A 19,667-nucleotide genomic window follows, 5' to 3' on the forward strand; every position below is an offset into this window, starting at 1 on the left:
TGAACCGATGTACAGAGATTACAATGTCATAGACAAGCATCGTGATGCTCTAACAAGAGCATCACGATACTCGTGATACAAAGTTGCAAGATATGCACATGTGATAGCAAAGTTTCAGGATATGTTTATAAGCGCCCCAGTGCATTGTCCCAAAACGAAATCAAATATCTTGACTGCCGGCACTAATGTTCCTCCCGCGCATGTTTCTTGCACGTTCTCCTCGCCACCAGTGGTATAAAAAGACTCACTGGTTTCAATAAAATATCAGTTGTCAGTCGGCGCTCTGTGTGTCTTGTGTGCTTCCATTCTGTGGTGCCGTCTCGCGCTGTAAATAATGGAAACTCCATTGCCGCTGTGAGTCTAAGGCTTAAAAAATCTTACCTAAAACACCCTTTCGGAGCTTAGAGGGTCATGGTTTATCCAAACACCTGTGGCCCATAGGATACAGTGCCAGCTTAAAATTGTACCTCGCCACTTAAGAAAGCGTTGAATATTAGGCAGGCTCAGATTACATATATCTATGTTTTAGCGCTACCCACTCGCACACCATAAGTTAACGCACACTCGAAAAGGTTTATTGTTTAATGATGCAAACAGGAACATGCCCACCGGCCCAGAACGGCGGCTCAAAACAACCGTGGCTATATATATACCAGATGGTTGGTGTATCACTGCGTAGCGCAAACGCTCTACCCTTTAGGTGTTTCACAATGCATCGTGTGTATGGTTTGGGTGAGTATGTGTGCACATACATACGTAAGCTTAGAAGGTGCACACCTTCTAAGCTTACGTGACTGGATGTTCTCTGAATGGTAGTTTTTTACTTTTCTGCTTTTCAGTGATACGGGTGTTCAGACTATTTTCAGAAAAAAACTGCGCAGCAGGACGAGACACCAAGAAAGACATGGCAAAGAAACTAGTTATGAAAACCGCGTCAACCTAAAAAGCCGAAGCAAAGATGATGTTTTTTCTGAAATGTTCCCGTACCAACTTTCCCAACTTTCAACCCTTGTTTAGCGATTGCCTACCCCATGATAGGGTTTTTGATTTGAGAAAATGCCCTTTTTCTGGGGTGTAAAGGTGTTAGCCATAGACACGACAAAACCACTTGAAGGTGTAAAATGCTTAACCGTATGGGCGGTGGCAAGGGTGGGCCTACGACGGTCTTTTTTTGGGGCGAAGCGCTAGCGGACAGGCGGTCGAGGCGGTGGTGTAAGGCGAAGGAGCTGCGGCGCACGGGGCCCTGTTGCGGGCGCATAGTGGCAATAGAGAACTTTAGTTGGGCCTCCGCCACAGCTCTACAGACGCAGGCGGCACGCGCTGTCCATAACACAGCGTGGCGACGCATACCTCATCACTTCCGGTGAGCGTAGTGCGGTTCAAAGACTCCAAGACCTGCTAGATATAAAGGGACTGTCTACCGCCCTTCATCGTTTTTTTGTTTTGTACCGCAAGAAAAAGCGTACCGTCTGATGTGTCCGATCTTGCAGCGGTTTCTCTGGAAAGTGAGTAAAAATTTTTAAAAGAGAATTTTTCGGTCTGCGTTCGGCCTTCCATTGAAACATGCCCACAACACTGGTTGGTGACGCAATAACAATCGTAGAGCCGGTAAAAACTAAAGCGAAAGCACATGTGATTTCTGCATGATTAATTTGTTTTCGCTAAACACTAATGTAATTAATGTAACAGTCATTTTCAGCACGCTAGAGGTTAAACGAAGCCTTACTATACGATTACAGACACTTGTTTTGCTGTAATCGCAGTCTATGCGTTTCTGCACTGCTGCCGCAACCCAAGCCAAGTTGATTCATCGAAAAGATACGATAAATGCACGTCTTCACAGCGCCACATGTGAGGCATCCTAACAATACAGCGGCGCAGTACGACCGCGGGGGCCGCAGGGCATAGCGCATGAGTTGAAGCGGACGAAATCGAAGACGGCGCCGCAAGTGGCGCCACCGGGCGCCTTTTTGGATGCGTGAGAAAAAAAAAGCAAAATTATTCTCTGACGCAATCGAAGGCTGCCTCAAGCGCGTAAAATACACTTCATTATACATGTTTGTTTTTATGCAAAATGACTCTACGTGCGAGGATTTCTTATCTACAGTAGGTTGCCCATCGCTAGTGGGTGACGCTAGCAGTGATTCTTTCACGATTTTGATCATCAAATTAAAATATAATTCCTTTTTTATGGGGCAGAAGCATGCTCGTTGCCGCCGATGTGACGAACAATCTTCTCATTTTCACCGCAATCAGAAAAACAATTTCCGAGCGGTAGACAGTCCCTTTAACGTAGTCTGCGATCGAAGCAGGTCGAAGGTCTGACCGCAGGCACATCCGAAAAAGTTTTTCGAGTATAAGGGCGCTTTCGCTCTTGCGCAAGGCGTTTGAGACGATTGCTTGAATTCTGCTTTGTAGGGCGTCCAGCGGCAGGTGAATGGCCTGGCGCGCATTACGTAGTACAGTATATTGTTTCGTTTATAATTCTGCCATGGTGTCGGGGGCACCGCGCATAAGTCCAACTAGCAGCTGTCGTTCAAGACCGTGCATAAGATAATAAACCATCCTCTCCTCATATATACACGGCTCGAGGTGGCAAACACGGTGGACCTCTTTCGTGAATAGGAAGACGGTCACGTTGGGCAGTCGTATTGGACATTCCGGCCAGTATGGAATGGGCCCGTCCATCCCGGACGACGATCGTGCAAGTTCTTCAGAAGGTGCTGCGAAAGAGCTCCCACGCCAATTGAGTAGATTCTCTATTTCCTGTAAATGTAATGACCGTGTCTTCTAAACGTGCGCGTGGAAAAACACGTTCTTGAATGCTGAGACCTTTCAAAGTGCCAGCTTTCAAGGTCCTCGCATGTTGGGCCATACAGCAAGTCCTTTCTGCATGCTGTTGCCAAATCGATGTAGACGGCAGTGGGGCTGCCGTCATTGCTGCTTTGGCAGTAATCGCTTTGGCCTTTATCGCGAAGAAGTCCGTATTCTGAAAGCAGTTCTTGCTGCCTGCGGCTAACTTGATACTCGGGTCGAAGTCGTTCTCTTCTTCACACTGTAAAAAATATGTGTAAAAGTACAGATATCTTTACAGAAAATGTCTGTGGTCACACAGAAAATTTCTGTTATTTGCCCTTAACAGAAATGTGTACCTGAAAAGACAGACAATTTCTGTCTTTAAAGTCGGCGCTTTACAGACGATTGATCACGTGTCTCTTAGTACTTGAAAAACAACTATACAAAATAGACTGTACGAAATAATAAATTCCTTATATTTTAGGAAGTAAGCCAACGGTAGCAATTAATTTTGTTTCAAGTAATATGCGTATTTGTACATGTTGCCGTCCTTGCTTTCGGCGCGCTTCAATGCACAGATTCAAATTTCATGCTGCTAGGCCTAGTTTCTTCTTTATGGACTGGACCAACTGATGCTCCTCGTTGTTTTCTCGTCGACGGTCTGCTGCCATTGAACCACTGCGCTTCGTTACAGTTCGTCCGTCAGGTGAGTAAGAGTTCCGTCGCTGCTTTAGGTATTACTGAACTCTATTATGTGTTCTGAAGTGCTATTACGTGATTATGTTGTTGCTATAACGCTCGATGACAACGGCTCGTGTAGCCATACGCAGTTAGCAACGTTTTTGAACCAATGGTTTTAGAAACGTTGGTTGCCAGTGAACGTCGTATTTAGCTGTGCTGCTGCGCTTAGCCGTGCGGCAGGAGGTGTAAGCAGAGCAGTACTGCCATTTGAAATGGGCCAAACGGCTGCCGGCGTCTTCGTTGTGTGCTTCGTTGTTACCGTGCAGAGCGTACTATCGTGCACGCCCAGTTCAGGCGTTGAGTGCGCGAGATTGCGTCACACTGCAATGTGTTCGTCGTTGTCTTATCTGTAAGGAGCTAGTTTAGGCGCACCGAAGCAGGGGCTCCGCTAATGTTGCCATCGAAGAATGTGTTCGTGTCATGTGGCGTTGGCGGAATGAGCCCCATTTATGCGGATCGCGTGCGTCCTTAGACTGCTATGATGCGTGATTTTCGTTCTGCTTTGCCAGCCTCGTTATAAACGGCCCTTTATAGTCCAGCGCAGAGTTCGCGTCAACCTGCGTCAGCAGAAGTTGGCGACGCCACGTTCTTTGGTTCATCACGTTGCGTTAACGCGAAAACCGAGCCAACCGAGCACTACGTCGACTTGACGCATGCGCAGTTCAGCACGCCCGGCGTCCCTTCGTCACGAAGAACGAAGAAACGCAGACACCGTGAAGTCGGGGTCTTTGGGTACAGTGTTCTTTGGGCAACGTCGCCGGTGCGGAATGCAGCGTGTCGCATCTCGCGCCGGCTGCAACAGAGGCGCGGCGCGCCTACGGACGCCGACGCGCCGGTCGTGCCGGCCTTTGTGCTGTACGTTTCAATAGCGTAGCCTCGCTGTGCGAGCGTGCGCACGCGTCGATGTTACTTCGAACTATAGAGGGTCTTTGACACCTGAGCGGTAATGTCTGCCTATTGAATTGTATGGTTCGAGATTATGTTTGATAATATAATCATTAAAAAAAGTGACGCAACGCAACGCCTCAACCCGTTTATATTACCGCAACGATTCTGTGCCTCCTCGACATGAACAGCACTTATCGAAAAAATGCAGTCGAACACGCATATATCAAACCACACGAATTGTTGCGCATTTCAAACAGTTGTAAAATCCCATGCAAATATGTTGTCCTAGTTCACGCAAATATAGTGCTCCTCTTCACTGCACATTCGATATATCGAACGCGACGCCACGTCCAAGGCCTCAGAGTGCACTGCACCACACGTGCAGGAAGTCCGCGCACGCGTAGCGTAGAGAGTGTAGCGCCTGTCACTTGTTCCTTCCCTTTTTCTGTTTCCTTTCTTTTCTTTTTTTTTTTTTGAACTTTGCGTTACTACAAGATATGTATGCGTGGCGACAGATAAGTCATTTTCAGTGCCACAGTCTGATGGAGCGTCTTTCCTCACTTCTGGCTCACTGGCTTCTTCGTTGACTGGCCGACCCACACGCCTCTGCGCGCTTATTGGTTCGCGCCTGGGTTCGGGAGAGTTGGACATGACTCATCTGTTCATAGTACAGCAGCGGCTCGGTAAAGATGTTGAGCCAGAGCCAGTTCGGCGTCGTCGGCAGACGCGCCGGTGAAAGCAGTGTCCTTTGAGAAGGCGTCAGGCCTCAGGTTTGTTAGAAGCCCGCTGGCTGTTCTTGTACGCGTTTCTCCGGCGTGGGGGAAGGGTGGTGCTTTGTAGAAGTGGCGGCCTTTGATGAATACGCGCTCCGTCGAAGGTATCGGCGCCGTGATATGACGCTTGATCTTGAATGTAGTGTAAGCGCTTACTTGTTCGAAACACGCTGGCTGTTCTTGCACGCGTTTCGCTCGCGTGGGGGGAGGGTTTGTGCTTTGAAGAAGTGGTGGGCTTTCATGAATGCGCGCTCCGTCGAAGGTATCGGCGCCGTGATATGACGCTGGATCTTAAATGTAGTGTAAGCGCTTACTTGTTCGAAACGCGCTGGCTGTTCTTGCACGCCGTTCGCTGGCGTGGGGGGGAGGGTTTGAGCTTTGAAGAAGTGGTGGCATTTGATGAATGCGCGCTCCTTCGAAGGTATCGGCGCCGTGATTTGACGCTGGATCTTAAATGTAGTGTAAGCGCTTACTTGTTCGAAACACGCTGGCTGTTCTTGGACGCGTTTGGCTGGCTTGGGGGGAGGGTGGGTGCTTTGAAGTGGCGGCCTTTGATGAATGCGCGCTCCGTCGAAGGTATCGGCGCCGTTATTTGACGCTGGATTTGAATGTGGTGTAAGCGCTTACTTGATCGAAACGCGCTGGCTGTTTTTGCACGCGTTTCGCTGGCGTGGGGGGAGGGTGGGTGCTTTGAAGTGGCGGCCTTTAATGAATGCTCGCTCCGTCGAAGGTATCGGTGCCGTGATTTGGCGCTGCATTTTGAAGGTGGTGTAAGCGCTTACTTGTTCGAAAAACGCTGGCTGTTCTTGCACGCGTTTCGCTGGCGAGGGGGAGCGTGGGTGCTTTGAAGAAGTGGCATCTTTTGAAGAATTTTCGCTCCGTCGGAGGTATCGGCGCCGTGATTTGACGCTGGCTCTTGAATGTGATGCAAGCGCTTACTTGTTAGAAACACGCTGGCTGTTCTTGCACGCGTTCTCTGGCGTGGGGGGGGGGTGGGTGCCTTGAAGAAGTGGCGGCTTTTGATGAATTTGCGGTCCCCGAAGGTATCGGCGCCGTGATTTGGTGCTGTTTTTGAATGTTACTACAGCGCTTACTTATGACTAGAGGGTATGTCTTTCTCGGTACCAAACTGGCCTTTTGTAGCGTTAGTTCCACTGGCCTAGCCGAGCCAGTTTCGCGTGGCTCCTCAAGAGCCGTGCTGCGCATGCGAGGATCAGTGATGTCACGCACAGGAGCCGGCACCTGCCGCGCACTCCGCCGCCGCCGCCGGTCTGCGCTTTCCAGAGGAGTGATGTCGTAGCAGTTGGTAGACGTATTGGTGCCGGCGCGCGCGCGGCTACTCGCTTTCGCTGTGCAGTCGCCGTCTGACACTGCGCTGGAGCCGCTCGATAGCGCCTCTGACTGGCGTTTGCCAGTGTGGTATAGCCATGGAGAAGGAGAGCGCAAATGCTGCTCAACGGCGCAGAAGAGCGGAGAAGCTTAACTCATCGGATCCCGAAGTAGTTGCCTGGCAAAATAAATACAGTCGAAACCCGCGATAACGAAATCGCGAGGGAACGAAATTCTCACCACAACGAAATATTTTCGGAACACCGGCGAACGCCCATAGGAGTCAATGCATTTCGTAACTCGCGACTACGAAAGATATTCATACCGCAGTCCCTCATTAACGAAATGTTTGAAATACGAGTGCGCAAATAATATATTCTCGCAACATTAACTACATTCGAAAACTGCTGAAATGCATTCATGCTACACTTAAATTGTGCAAAACTATCGCTACAGCGCACTTGAGAAGCAGCCGCCATCATTGTTTACAAAAAAAAAAAAAACATAAAGCTGGCGACAATGATGATGATGGCTTGCCGAAATACGTGCTCGTTATCGCGGACTACGTAGCCAAATCCACATTCCTCATGGAGTTTCGATCGTTGGCTTGGCTCTGTGCTTGGCTCTGTGCTTGGCTTTGTCGGCTTTGCGCGCACATGGTCGCGTGTGTGAGCCATTTGTGGAGCGTTTGCTTGGTCGCTTGGTGCAACGTGAACTGTGTGTTGCGATTGCTTCGTCCGATTTTGCTGCCTGCGTTGATGCCGCCTCCAACGAAAGCGCGGAAGTTCATCACGCTGGAATATAAGGCTGCAATCATCAGTGAGGTATAAAAGGCCAGGGAAAAAAATGGATGTCGCCGCGAATTCGGCGTTGCGTGGAGCTCGCTGTCCACGATTCTGCGCTGATCCGCGCTGATCCAGCGGAGCCGGAAGAAGGTTCGCCTATAGGCACTTGATCACGGTACTGGTGACAGCGCAGTGTCGCCATCACTGACCAGTGCATGGGGCGAACTTTGTGCCGTGGCAAATGAGATTCCCGATCGAGAGGCATGAAAATGCTGCATGGTAATGCCCGTCAAAGCAAACTTCCTGACTTTTGGAAACATAATATGTTTTTTGCAAATTCCATGTCTTTTCTGCCGCAGTCTCGCGCCAACGAAATTCCCGCAAGAGCGAAATTTTGGGCTTTCCCCCGATTTCGTTATTGCGGGTTTCAACTGTATACATGTGCCACATAATACGTATACCGTGTGTGTGTCATTGGAGGAGCAGTAAGCATGTTAACCAAGTTAATCCTAGACAACCAGGAAAGCTAAGAATAATTAGCTGAACCTTTGCTAACGCTACGTTATCCTGGCATAGCCGAGCTAAGCCACTGCAACTTTTTTTTTATTCAGCACTTCTTCCTTCTTGCGCATTTCACGTGTGCTGCCAGTTGAGCCCCGTTGACCTGATCGGCTTTTTGCACTCTCTGTCTCTCCCATCTTTCTACTCCCTTTCCTTTCCCCCGGCGTAGGGTAGCCAACCGGACTGCTGTCTGGTTAACCTTCCTGCCTTCTCCTTTTCGTATTCCTTCCTTCCTTCCGTCGTGTGCCTATTGACGTTGCTGCTTTTGGATACGCCAATCGGTAATCTGCCGTCTTTTGCAAGTTTACACATTTGTCAGAGGCGTGCTAAGTTTTTATTAGGAGCACAATTTCGAATATCGAATTATTTATATATGGAACTATTTCACAATCTCCATCGAGTTCGATATATCCGGGCTCGATTGTACACCGAAATAGTGCGAACCATCGCAGGTGCAGACCAGCACTTTCAAAATGCGCTATTTCCCTTCACTTAGGGCAAGAGATTCGGTGCTAATGCAACTTGAAAATCGCTTGTTGATTTTCTTATCTTCTTTCTTGCATTGTGCTTTTTGTTAAGCATCGCTGGGGCGATCAAAGTGTTTGAGACGCTGTGTTAAAATATGTGCAAACATCCAGTTTTAACAAGTTGTTAAAAGGGAATGAGCTTGAGCTTCTTGGCTTCTCATACAGAAACAGCGCGGGCAAACGGCACAAGAAAGTCCTGTCAGCCTTTCTTGTCCCGTTTGCCCGCGCTGTTTCCTGTTATGAACAAGTGAACAAATTCTATTTTGCCTCGTGCCTACTTATTCGAGCAATGCTCGTTTCTTTATTCAAGGATGCCATCTGGGACGTTGACCTTCAGGAAATGCCAAGTTGGCCTTTCATATTTGCGAAAGGTATGCTATTCTCCCCTTCTAAATGTGAGTAAATTTTGAACCCAAATTTTCAACTTGCAGGTGGTGGTTTCCTGACAGCGAAGTACTTCACAGTTTGCATTGACAACGTTCTTCTTATGCAAGCATGCAGTCCTAGAGAGGCGTTCAAGATATTATTCCTGGTACACTTTGCGTCAACGTTTCCTACCCAAAAGAGGCAAGTCTTACCCTGGAGTTCACTCATAGGTGAGACTGAAACTAAATCTTGGGCACAATACTTTGGTCAATAACTCTAGCTTTCCGGTAACATTGAAAAAAAAAAATGTACGGTATATTGCTCACATACAATACCTTTATTTATTGAGATGGCTTCATTTAGTCAAAAGGAAACGAAAGCGTTTTGGAACAAACTTACTAAAACTAAACCATTATCCCTTCAATGAGAAGCTACCTGTTTTATGGTATACTGGTTGCGAGTATCCACAAGCATACTGGCTGTCAGTACTTAGACATTAGAAGGTTCAAATTCTAATTTTAGTGTTAGATAGGTTAGAAGTTTCATTTTAGACTTATGTGGCAATATTGTATTAAAGTGAAGGTAATTTAAGTGGAGATGGATGGTGCAGAAAAGCCTATTCTTAATGAAGAACAAGTGGGTGCCTTTTTGGTTACACTGTATCTAAGAATATACTTAAGTACTTCTGGACTGCTAAACAGAATTGCCTCTTTTTTCAGGTCAATTGCCACTGTCAGTCCTGGAAAGGGCACAAAGACTGAGCATACACGTGGGAAACAGCACATGAACCCGAAAGGGGCGTCATTGATTAGCTTCCTCAAGGACTTGACTTTTAAACATCTGTGCCTGCCAACTCGAAGAATATCCCCGGGAGATTCCTTATTCTGGACCCCTTGCGATACTGTGGGCATAGTGAACGAACGGCAATTGTAATGGCTTGTTTTTCTTTGTTAGCCACAACATTAATTACAACACGCAAGAAAGCCAAGGCAGCTACAGGGGATGTTATTTGTAGTCATTACGAAGCAAATGTGAAGAAAGCAAAGTCGACGAAAAGATAACATGCCGCTGGCAGGGACCAAACCTGCGACCTTCGATTAACGCATAGTGACCGCTTGTGATAGTGTGGGCATCTCTCGTAGTTCAAGATGCACATGTTAGCAACTGCCTGAACTTCTACATTTCATGTCAATAAACTTGCTTGCATTTCACGCTATGGTGTACTGAATTAACGAATTTGTGAGAGATGATGCGTGCTATAAAGGGGCAATGCAGATGCAAAAAATTGTGGTGCTTTCTGTTTGTGAGATTTTCTGTTCTTGCACCGCAAACCTTTTAGGTTTGCATAACCTGTCAAATTGCAGAATATATGTCAACTGACGTTGCTGCGATGAGAAAGAAATACAATTTCAAAAACTTCTTGTTACTTAAAGCAGAAAGCTCATTTTAATTACAGAAACTTCCTGTACTAAACAAATGAAAAAAAAACTTGTCAAGTCACAGAAGATTTCTGTACTAAGAAAGCAAAAGTGTAGTGAATTACAGAAATTCTGTGTTAGTGAGAACCGAAAAAACCATGTCAAGGTACAGAAGTTTTCTGTTACTGAAAACAGAAAAACTATTCGAAATTACAGAAATTTACTGTTACTGAGAACAAAAAACATGTATCATTACAGACATTTTCTGTTACTGAAAACAGAAAAAACCATGTAAATTACAGAAATTTTCTGTTAGCAGGAACAGAAGAGACATGTAAAATTACAAAAACGTAAAAACAGAAAACAGAAAGAGAACAAATTTTCTGGCAGGCCAGCTGCCAGACAATTTCTGTTTTTTTCAAGAAAAATTTTTTACAGTGCACCGTGTAGGCATCGCTTGCTGCATGTCCAGGTTGTCGGCTACCTGAACGCATCACCACCCCCACCAGATAACACACAATTGTGATGGTGAGGAATGCAGCATAGAGCCGATAGAAATTGCATTCTTTCTTGGGAGTACCTGTATCGAGCAAAACTAAACGGTCACAGTACAATGCTGCCGGCGAGAACAGTTGTCATTCTTCCACAACGGTTGATGAAACGTGTCGGCTTTTACGCATGCATAATCATACATTGCTCAGTTATCGTCGCGTAATGTACTCAGCTGTGCGCTTCCCGCATGCTATATCAGCAGAGCACGTATAAGTAATAGCAATATCTGGGGTTTTACGTGCCAAAGCCACCATATCATTATGAGGCACACCGTTTAGTAGAGGGCTCCGGAAATTACGACCGTTTGGTGTTTTTTTTAACGTGTGTTGGAAGCGCACAGTACACGGGTCTCTACCATTTGGCCTTCACAGAAATGTGACCGCCGAGGGCCAGGATCAACCGCGCGACATTCCAGTCGGCAGCCGAGCGCCGTAACCACTTATCCGCTGCGGCGGACAGCACATAGAAGTATTCGAGGCTTCGATACACCGAGGCGCTGCGAGCGCGAAGTGGTGACACGTATAAGAGTCTTGAACAGTGAAATCTGTTCACCATTGAAAAATGAAAAAGATATATAGGCGTCAATGTTGCAGTTAGCAGTGAGCGATGAACTATACCATGGCATGCGACTTCTTGCGAAGCAAAGATATGTTGTCGTCATTTAGAGCGACAGAAAGGGTACCCAAGGACGAGAAATGGAGCCAAGGAGCGCGGAAATTAGGTTTATTGACGATATTGAATTAAAATATCAATGTTGATCTCTGTTTGATAGGAATTGTTCATCACACAAAAGTGAATTATTTTTCAATACATATATTTGCGGTTTTGGACGTTACAAAATACATTTCGCGCATTGTGTGTTGCGGTTGGGCCTGAATGAAAGCCTACGCCGTGAATGCACCAATGTTGGTGAAGTTTTGAAAAATTCAAGGCATAAAATACGATATAGCTCGCGCGAGACAGGATAAAAATGACCTGATCAGCACAGGTCTTACTCCTGCAGTGTACAAAAGCTAGGTCTTGATGATAACGCCGATTGCTAATATTCTTTCCAGTAGTATCACTTATATTCCTAATATCAGTGTTGTAAGTAGCTCTATTACTATTTGGAATTCGTCTTTCCTTTTAAATGACGATGACATCAAGATATTCTATTAAGAACGGTCACATGCTGCAGACAGATTTATTTTCCTTTTCTGAATGGTGCAAAAGCAATAACCTCTCCATGAAAACTGCCAAGAACAGTCATTAGTTTTCACTGCCAAGGCTTCTAGTATGTCATTTTCGTACTTTATTATGCGTCACTATGTAGTTGTAAGATCAATTATCTCTGTGTTCTATTTTATATTCAGTATTTACTCGAATCTTGGCCGGCCCCTATTCTAAGCCAACCCCCGAAATTCGCGAGGCCAGAAAAAAAAAACTTAATCGTTGTACTAGAATCTAAGCCCCCCCCCCCTACCCCCCCCCCCCAACTTCCGCACATTGTTTTTTCGAAAAAAAAACATCGGCTTAGATTCGAGTAAATACGGTAACCTTACACTTTTCAGCTGACTCTTAGCACGATGCTATGCGGTGTGTTCGCTCCTTAGGCTGTATTTGCAGAATTCTAAAGAATTCATTATCCATACCCTTCGGGAAACTTACAGTGCAATATGTCTTTCACAACTTGAATATTTCACTCTGACCTGTAATGACATTTCTAATACCATCGGTAGCGCCAGTGGGCAAGTGCAGAAAGAATTCCTAAGCATATACTATAATAGCTTCGCTAGAACTCACACTGGATATCGTTCGAGCACTCTTCTTTCTATTGACCTTGCCATTGACTCAGTGCCGATGAAATCGCGCTCATCTACTATTTTTTCAATAACGTGTGCTAATATTAAAGTCTCAAATGTGGCTGGAATGTGAGAACAAAAAATATCTTCTAATATCAAATCAAATATCGAAAATGCGCGTATTGTTAAAAAGTCGCCGAACGGAGAAAACCAATAGCTTTATTTTTTTTAATAAATTAATGAAATGGCATTTCAGTAAGCTACAGCATGTTGAACAGAGTTGTAAAGGTCACCGATGTAATAGTCGCCCAGAATTGCTCCTTCTCCAAGCATTTAAATGCTGTTTAGCCAAAATTGTGTGATCATTTTATCGCATCTACTAATGCATCAAGGATGTATTACCTAGACTGCAAGCAATAGAGCTACAGAATACACAGAACTACACAGAATACTACAGAGCTCAGTAGCACGTACTAATAATAATATCTGGGGTTTAACGTCCCAAACCCACGATATGATTATGAGGGACGCCGTAGTGGAGGGCTCCGGAAATTTCGACCACCTGGGGTTCTTTAACGTGCACCTAAATGTAAGCACACGGGCCTCAAACATTTTCGCCGACATCGAAAAGGCAGCCGCCACGGCCGGGATTCGACCCCCCACCTTCGGTCAGGAGTCGAGCGCCATAACCACTAGACCAACGTGGCGGGGGCGCTCAGTAGCGCGTGATGTTCGGCTAGTTAGTGTGTATTCAATATTAAAGGTGTAAGTTGTACGAATTAAACTAAAGGAAAAATTACCTTCGAACAATACTCCTAACATGGAATGTGAGGGCCGCGGTACGCGTGATTTGCTTGGCAAATACCATTGCAAAGAATTTGAGGGAGACGTGTAGGTACGCAGATAAACACAATGCATTATTTTTATTGTATGTTTTTTTTTATTTAAAATATTTCTTAGTATAATTTTTTGTTATTTCCTATTGTTCATTTCTTTATCTCATTTTTTCTGTTTCGACAGAGTGAACTGTAATTATCGACAACTCTTTATCTTTTATATTGCTTAGTTTTTTTTCCACATAGTCTATTGCCTTTTGTTTTCGTAATTTACTGTTTCGCCCGTCGCCAACAGCAGGGAACGAAAACCATGTATTTCCACGAAGTGAATCATGACGAGTGGGCGAAGCTCTGGGTATCGTATGGGTGAGTTGTTGCCCGAGCGTTACCCATATAATTTAAACTGAGTGACATAAAGTGACACAAAGAGTCGATGACAAAGCTAGGTCCTAAGGTCCATAATGTGTACGTTGATGTCGCCGACTAGTATAAAGGGTTTGTGCTTGTATGCTATTTATTTGTTCTGCCACAATTTTAATCGATGTTCGTCTATTGTAAACCTTTTTTTATTTACATACACACACATACGTTTCGACTATAGCAAATGTTTTCTATATACCGCGACAGCAGACAGTGAGAGTCGACGACAAAGCTAGGTCCTAAGGTCCATAATGTGTACGTTGAAGTCGCCAACTAGAATAAAGGGTTTGTGCTTTAGGTGTTTTATATTGCTTTGTCACAATTACGATTGATATTACTCTATTGTCAAACGGGATATTTCGATTTTACTCGATGCTGTGCCATGCGCGCGGACGCGATACGGACAAGCCTCGGCCTTAAGGTGCTTCGTCCCTAAAAGGAAAGCTCACAGTTTAGCCGCAAGGGCGAACAGTCAATGCGAGAGCAGCGAATTGGAATGCTATATGAAGTAAGGCTATCAGCTATCTCTTTTAGCATACAATACGGCGCAACTCAAGAAAACGAGGCCGGAGCATTTAGCGAAGCGGCCTTCGTGCTTTCTGTGGCTTGAACGTAAACTTTGCGACGACAACGCAACATGAACGTGCGTGCGAGTCGACTGCTGACCTCTGCAAACATACGGCGCTGGTAACCGCGGTTGGCGACGCCCATCCAGTGAGTGTAAACAGTTGCTGCCGCAGCCAGCAGCCCCCCCCCCCTCATCCCTTGGGCATCCCTCCATGCACCTTTCGCGCGACGGCGACGGAGACGTTTCCTCTCCGCTTGTACTGCGATCCTCGGCAGCCCCTCCACGCTTCCATTCGTGCATGGAACATACGACGTGCGTGGTATGTTGTTTATTGGAAATTTATACCGCACCTCACGGCGACATCGGCGGCAAAAATGCGTCTTTACTGTCCTACTTTAGCGATGAAAGACGAGCGTCGCGTCTCTCCAGCGCGCGAGCGAGATTTATTTGTGGCTGTTTAAGTTGATTTTTCGCACAGGTTAGTGCTTGTGGCCACAGTTTCTTTAGGCGGCGTAATTTTATTACTGTTGGCCTGGCGGTTGCTACGACTACCGCTGATAATTAACATCAGCTGCACAGGTTCAAGAATTACTTGAAAATATGCGTGGTCTTCTTAAGTTGCGCAGAATAACCCACATCAGCATTATCCCCAAACAATGGATGCGTCGAGTACATTTCCTGGAAGCATACAAGTACGTCAGCGAAGTTTTGTGTCTTACTTTCGAAGTCGTCGAAGATGCCCATGATCTTTATAATTCTACTGAAAGCCACATTTGGGTAAAAGGCAGTGCGCAGTTTCTCTTCCCTCTTCTCTGTGAGGTATCTGAACAGACTCCCACCTAAAAGAAATGTCATCTTCTCACCGTCGCACATTGGGAGGGATGAAGTAAATCCGAATGCTATGATCATCGCCCACCGTCCTGCAAGAGGTCATAAAAAGAAGAGTGTAGAAGGGCATAAGGAAATTAACCTGGTTTTGGATGTTAAACCCCAGATATTATTCTTATTAATGAATTATATCTAATGTGCACGCTACTGTGACACCGGCATTCAACTGTCCTAACACTTGCATGTTCTGACGACATCACCGATTTAATCGGTCGATGATATTTTCAGAACATGCAAGTGATATACATTTCTGCGTTGCTCAGCGCAATCGATGTCGCGCTTGCACGCTGCTTACCTGCTTTCCTGATGAAATTTCCTGTAGCATTTCACGAGCGCTTTTTTTTACTTTTGCCTAGGAATATTACACACTGGAAACGTGGCGCAAAACTGGAGCACGCTATGAAGTGTCTGAAAAGCTCTTGCTGCTCTTGCAGAATGCTCTTGCTGAGTAAATGAAGTTGCTTGCGCACTCGTTATATAACTGCCAGTTTATCTTCATCGTTACCTGTAATGGTGCGCTGCACATCTTCTACGTCTAGAAACCTGTAGATCGGTCTTCAATGAACCCATTGTCATTATCCACCTGTGTTCGTCTTCCTTTCTGTCATGCTGTCTTGTTGCGCTTTACAACGAATCTGTGAAAATGCCAACTCACCCAAAATTCACTTATATTTAAAATATCCAAGATGTTTTCAAGCGTTTGTCCCAGACGTTAAAGATGTCTTCAAGACGCGAGTAAGACGCTGTCGTTTGTAAAGATCTGATTGCCTATTGTCCGCGTTTGCTAAGATTTTCTTCATTCTTCAGATGATCTAGGAGGTATTCAAACTTTTTTAAAAAAATGTAGTCCTCCAAATTACATAGATGCTGTAAGACTGTAGAAGAACTGACAGGGTCGGCTATGCAATAACCTAAGACGACTCCAATGCGAAAGTCATTTCCTTTTGCTTCTCAGTAGATGTACAAGAATGTTCAAATGAAAAGGTAAGAAACGACACTATGGGTATAAATGAATAATTTGTTCAAAGTGTGCACCAGTGCCTGATCACAACGACCTCATTGATTAAGGAGTCTAAGGATTCCTTGTTCTCAGAATTCCTGTGGCCGTGACGAGCCAGTCCTCCACAGCGTCCTTGAGTTCGTCGTCCCAGTTTTCAGGGAACCAAACACATGAAAATCCCAGGCGAATAATAGTGGACAGTTTAATACCTTCCGCTGTCAGAAATCGTTTAACGCCCCGGTACTCATCAATCGTCGAATTTTACAATGTGAACGCCATCCTGTCCTCACACGCACTGCCGCGTCAATTGGTCGGCGCGCCTTATAAGAGCATCTGATCTCAACTGCGCATGCGGGCGCCCTCGCAAGCTCCGATCCACGGCACAGACTCCAATCGTATCTCTAGATATATCGCTACATTCTCCCATAGCGGCATAGGCATCTATGTAAGCGGTCATGTTGTTACGACGTTTCGTACTTTTTCATTTGAACACCCCTTGTGTCGTCGGTATTCCTTATATTCATTGAGTATCGCATTGCCTAACGAAAGTAGGGGTAGATACGGCGTTAATGTTTTTTTACGGTTGCCAATAAGCTAGGTAAGATATCTGCCGCAGTATAGAGAAAGAACGAGCGGGTGATAGACAAGAAGCGGACTGATAGTCGTTTTGTTAGGCATACCAACAAATTTACTGATTGCCGTACGTGTGTGTGTATAAAATTCGGTTTAGCTGCGGCCGCTTTTATGTAAGCCAAACGGGTCGTTGTGCTAACCGGAGATTAATGGAGCATAAAAGATCGCTAACCGGACACTCACCATCTAATCTGTCTTCACATTGTCGAGACTGTAAGTGCACGCCAAAATTCGATGAATGCGCGATTTTGTACCGCATAGGAGTGAAGAAACGCGTTTAACTGTTGCGTGAAAATATCGATAATAGTGGTAGCGCATGCGTGAGCCAACTATCGATTAACCTGCATAAAGAAAAAACCAAGTGTCTGAATAGTTATCTCTCACGTAGACCACCACGCGTGCCGGATTGATGGGTTCGCCTATTGCTTGGGCATGCGCCGATAAGTTTTCGTGTCTTCTTTCTTTTGCGCCGTTGTGCGCCTTTTCAGTTGTTAGTCGGCGTTTGTGGTGTCTTCAGTTCTCTCTTGTGTCCGTGTTTGCACGCCCTGTCTCTTTAACTTGTGTAGAGAGAACCGCATTCTATGCCAATCGCGCAATTAGTGAACATGTTCAGCTCTCTTGTGTCCGTGTTTGCACGCCCTGTCTCTTTAACTTGTGTAAAGGGAACCGCATTCTATGCCAATCGCGCAATTAGTGAACATGTTCAGAGAAATGTTGGCAAGTATTGTCTGTGGTATGGCGCGACAGTGGTTCCTACGAAGTGGCAATGACATCCCGCTAGAAAACATCGGTCTGGATTGTCAGGTGGCACGAGGAGGGCTTCTGTGTGGAGGCGCATGAAAGCATAGCAATGCGAGAAAGTAATATTTTGATAAAAAATAGGTGCTTGGTCAAGGAGTTAGAAAAATCGCAATGATAGGCGCTAACTAAATAAAATACAAAGGAGTGAACAATGACTGGTACATCAGCAAAAGTGTTAACAAAAGTAGTTGGAGCCCTTGCTCTCTTTCAAAGTGGATGACCAACAGAGGTTACAGAGCTCACGGCGCACTCCCGCATTTGCTCATGCCAGAGTCCTTCATAACGCGCTGCTCAGGCGTTTCTGACAATGAGCGGTTAACCCGTACCTCGCACGCACGACCACCCAAATGCAGCGCTTAGACTCGAATAGCGCGGTCAAAGGTGTACAAAATGCGCACCGCTCCACGCAAGTTTCCTGCAGTCTAAGGAATCGGCCAACCTTTGACCAATCGACGATACCAATTGATGACGTCTGGCAATGTTGGCGAGCGCCAGGCATTTTGCCGTTCTGTGATGTAAAAATGACGTTACATGATGACGTCAGCACGTGACGTCATCGCTCGCGCAGAGGAGTTCACGTGGGAAAAAACGCTCAGCTACGTCCGCAGTACGGCTGACTTACCCGGGGCCGTTCCGCGAGCCCGTGTGCGGAAACTACGATGCTGTACGATTGCTGTACGATGAATGCCGCAGATTCACCGCCGCCGACGACGACACCACGACGAAATCTTAAGAACACGAGGCAAGCAGAACGGAGCCCTGACGATGAAACTTCGCGGCTAGAAGAAGACCTGACGACACCACATAACCGCAACGCACGACGACGCACTAGGGACCTCGATAATCTCAGCATAGGCCACAAGCTCATCGTTTCGTCGATAATAGAGCTGATCATACCGTCCTCAGCGGGCCGTTCGCCGCAAGGTTGAAGAATGTTAAAACCGCCTGGGAAGGACCCGAAATCGTGACCGCTCGAGTCCATCGATAACGCCGTCGGTACGCTATACAGCGAGTCACCATCAATAATACTTATCCTGCGAGCGTCGTAATCCTGCAACATTGCTGCTGGGCCCATATATATGTGCCCACATGTCAGAATAAGATCAGTTATAAGTCAGCTCTTTTGTCGTGCCTTCTTCGTCTTGTGTACTGTCTCAATTTTGCGCTGTTTTTTCCCCTGTTTAACCGAATACATTAACCATCCTTCGATGTTAGCACAAATCTTCCCGCTCGCCAACAGCAACCGTTCTGTTGCCTTCTGCAGCAGTACAAGGATGTTTTCTCGTCGCCTTCAATGGTTCGACAAACCCCCTTGCTAAGCCGCATGACAACCTAAGAAAATGCGGGATCACTTCGTCAGAGTTCCTAGCGGATTTCGACGCCAGAACAAGATGCCTTAGAGCAACAAGTCGAGGAAATGCTGCAGGTTTTACAGCCTGGGAACAGTCTGTTACACCTATTATTAGAGCTAACGGCGGCATGACGCATTCTGCGTGCAAGGCACCTCAAGATTACTCATTGGTTTACCTTGATAGTACCATTAGGCAATTGCAAGATAATGTCTGCCGGGGATAGGACCCACGAAGCGTTAAGCTCGCTTTATTTACGCTTCTAGCCAATAATTCTGATATGCCAGAATGGGCAATAGCATTGTCCGCTATTAACGCCGCGCTAAATAAGTCTCCACATTAAACTGCCTGCACATCCTTATTCTGCGAAAAGCTGCTGCAAAATAAAACACCAGAAGGGCAAGCACACGCAGAAAACGAGCATCTGTTATTCCGTGCTTGCACAATATCTCCTGGGCAATAAAAGTGGTTCGGGATATCGCGTACAGGCAATTATACCGAGCTCCTGAAAGGTTAAAAGTATTTGTAGAATTACGGATGAAAGCCCCGGCGATCAACCAACTAAAAACCGCTGGCCGTGCACAGCTGAAAAGGAATTTCTAGAATACCACGCTGGAAAAACATGGCACTGCATAAATCAAATGCCAGGGGGACA

The sequence above is a fragment of the Rhipicephalus sanguineus genome, unplaced genomic scaffold (genome assembly GCF_013339695.2).
Source record: "Rhipicephalus sanguineus isolate Rsan-2018 unplaced genomic scaffold, BIME_Rsan_1.4 Seq329, whole genome shotgun sequence".
Classification (NCBI taxonomy): domain Eukaryota; kingdom Metazoa; phylum Arthropoda; class Arachnida; order Ixodida; family Ixodidae; genus Rhipicephalus; species Rhipicephalus sanguineus.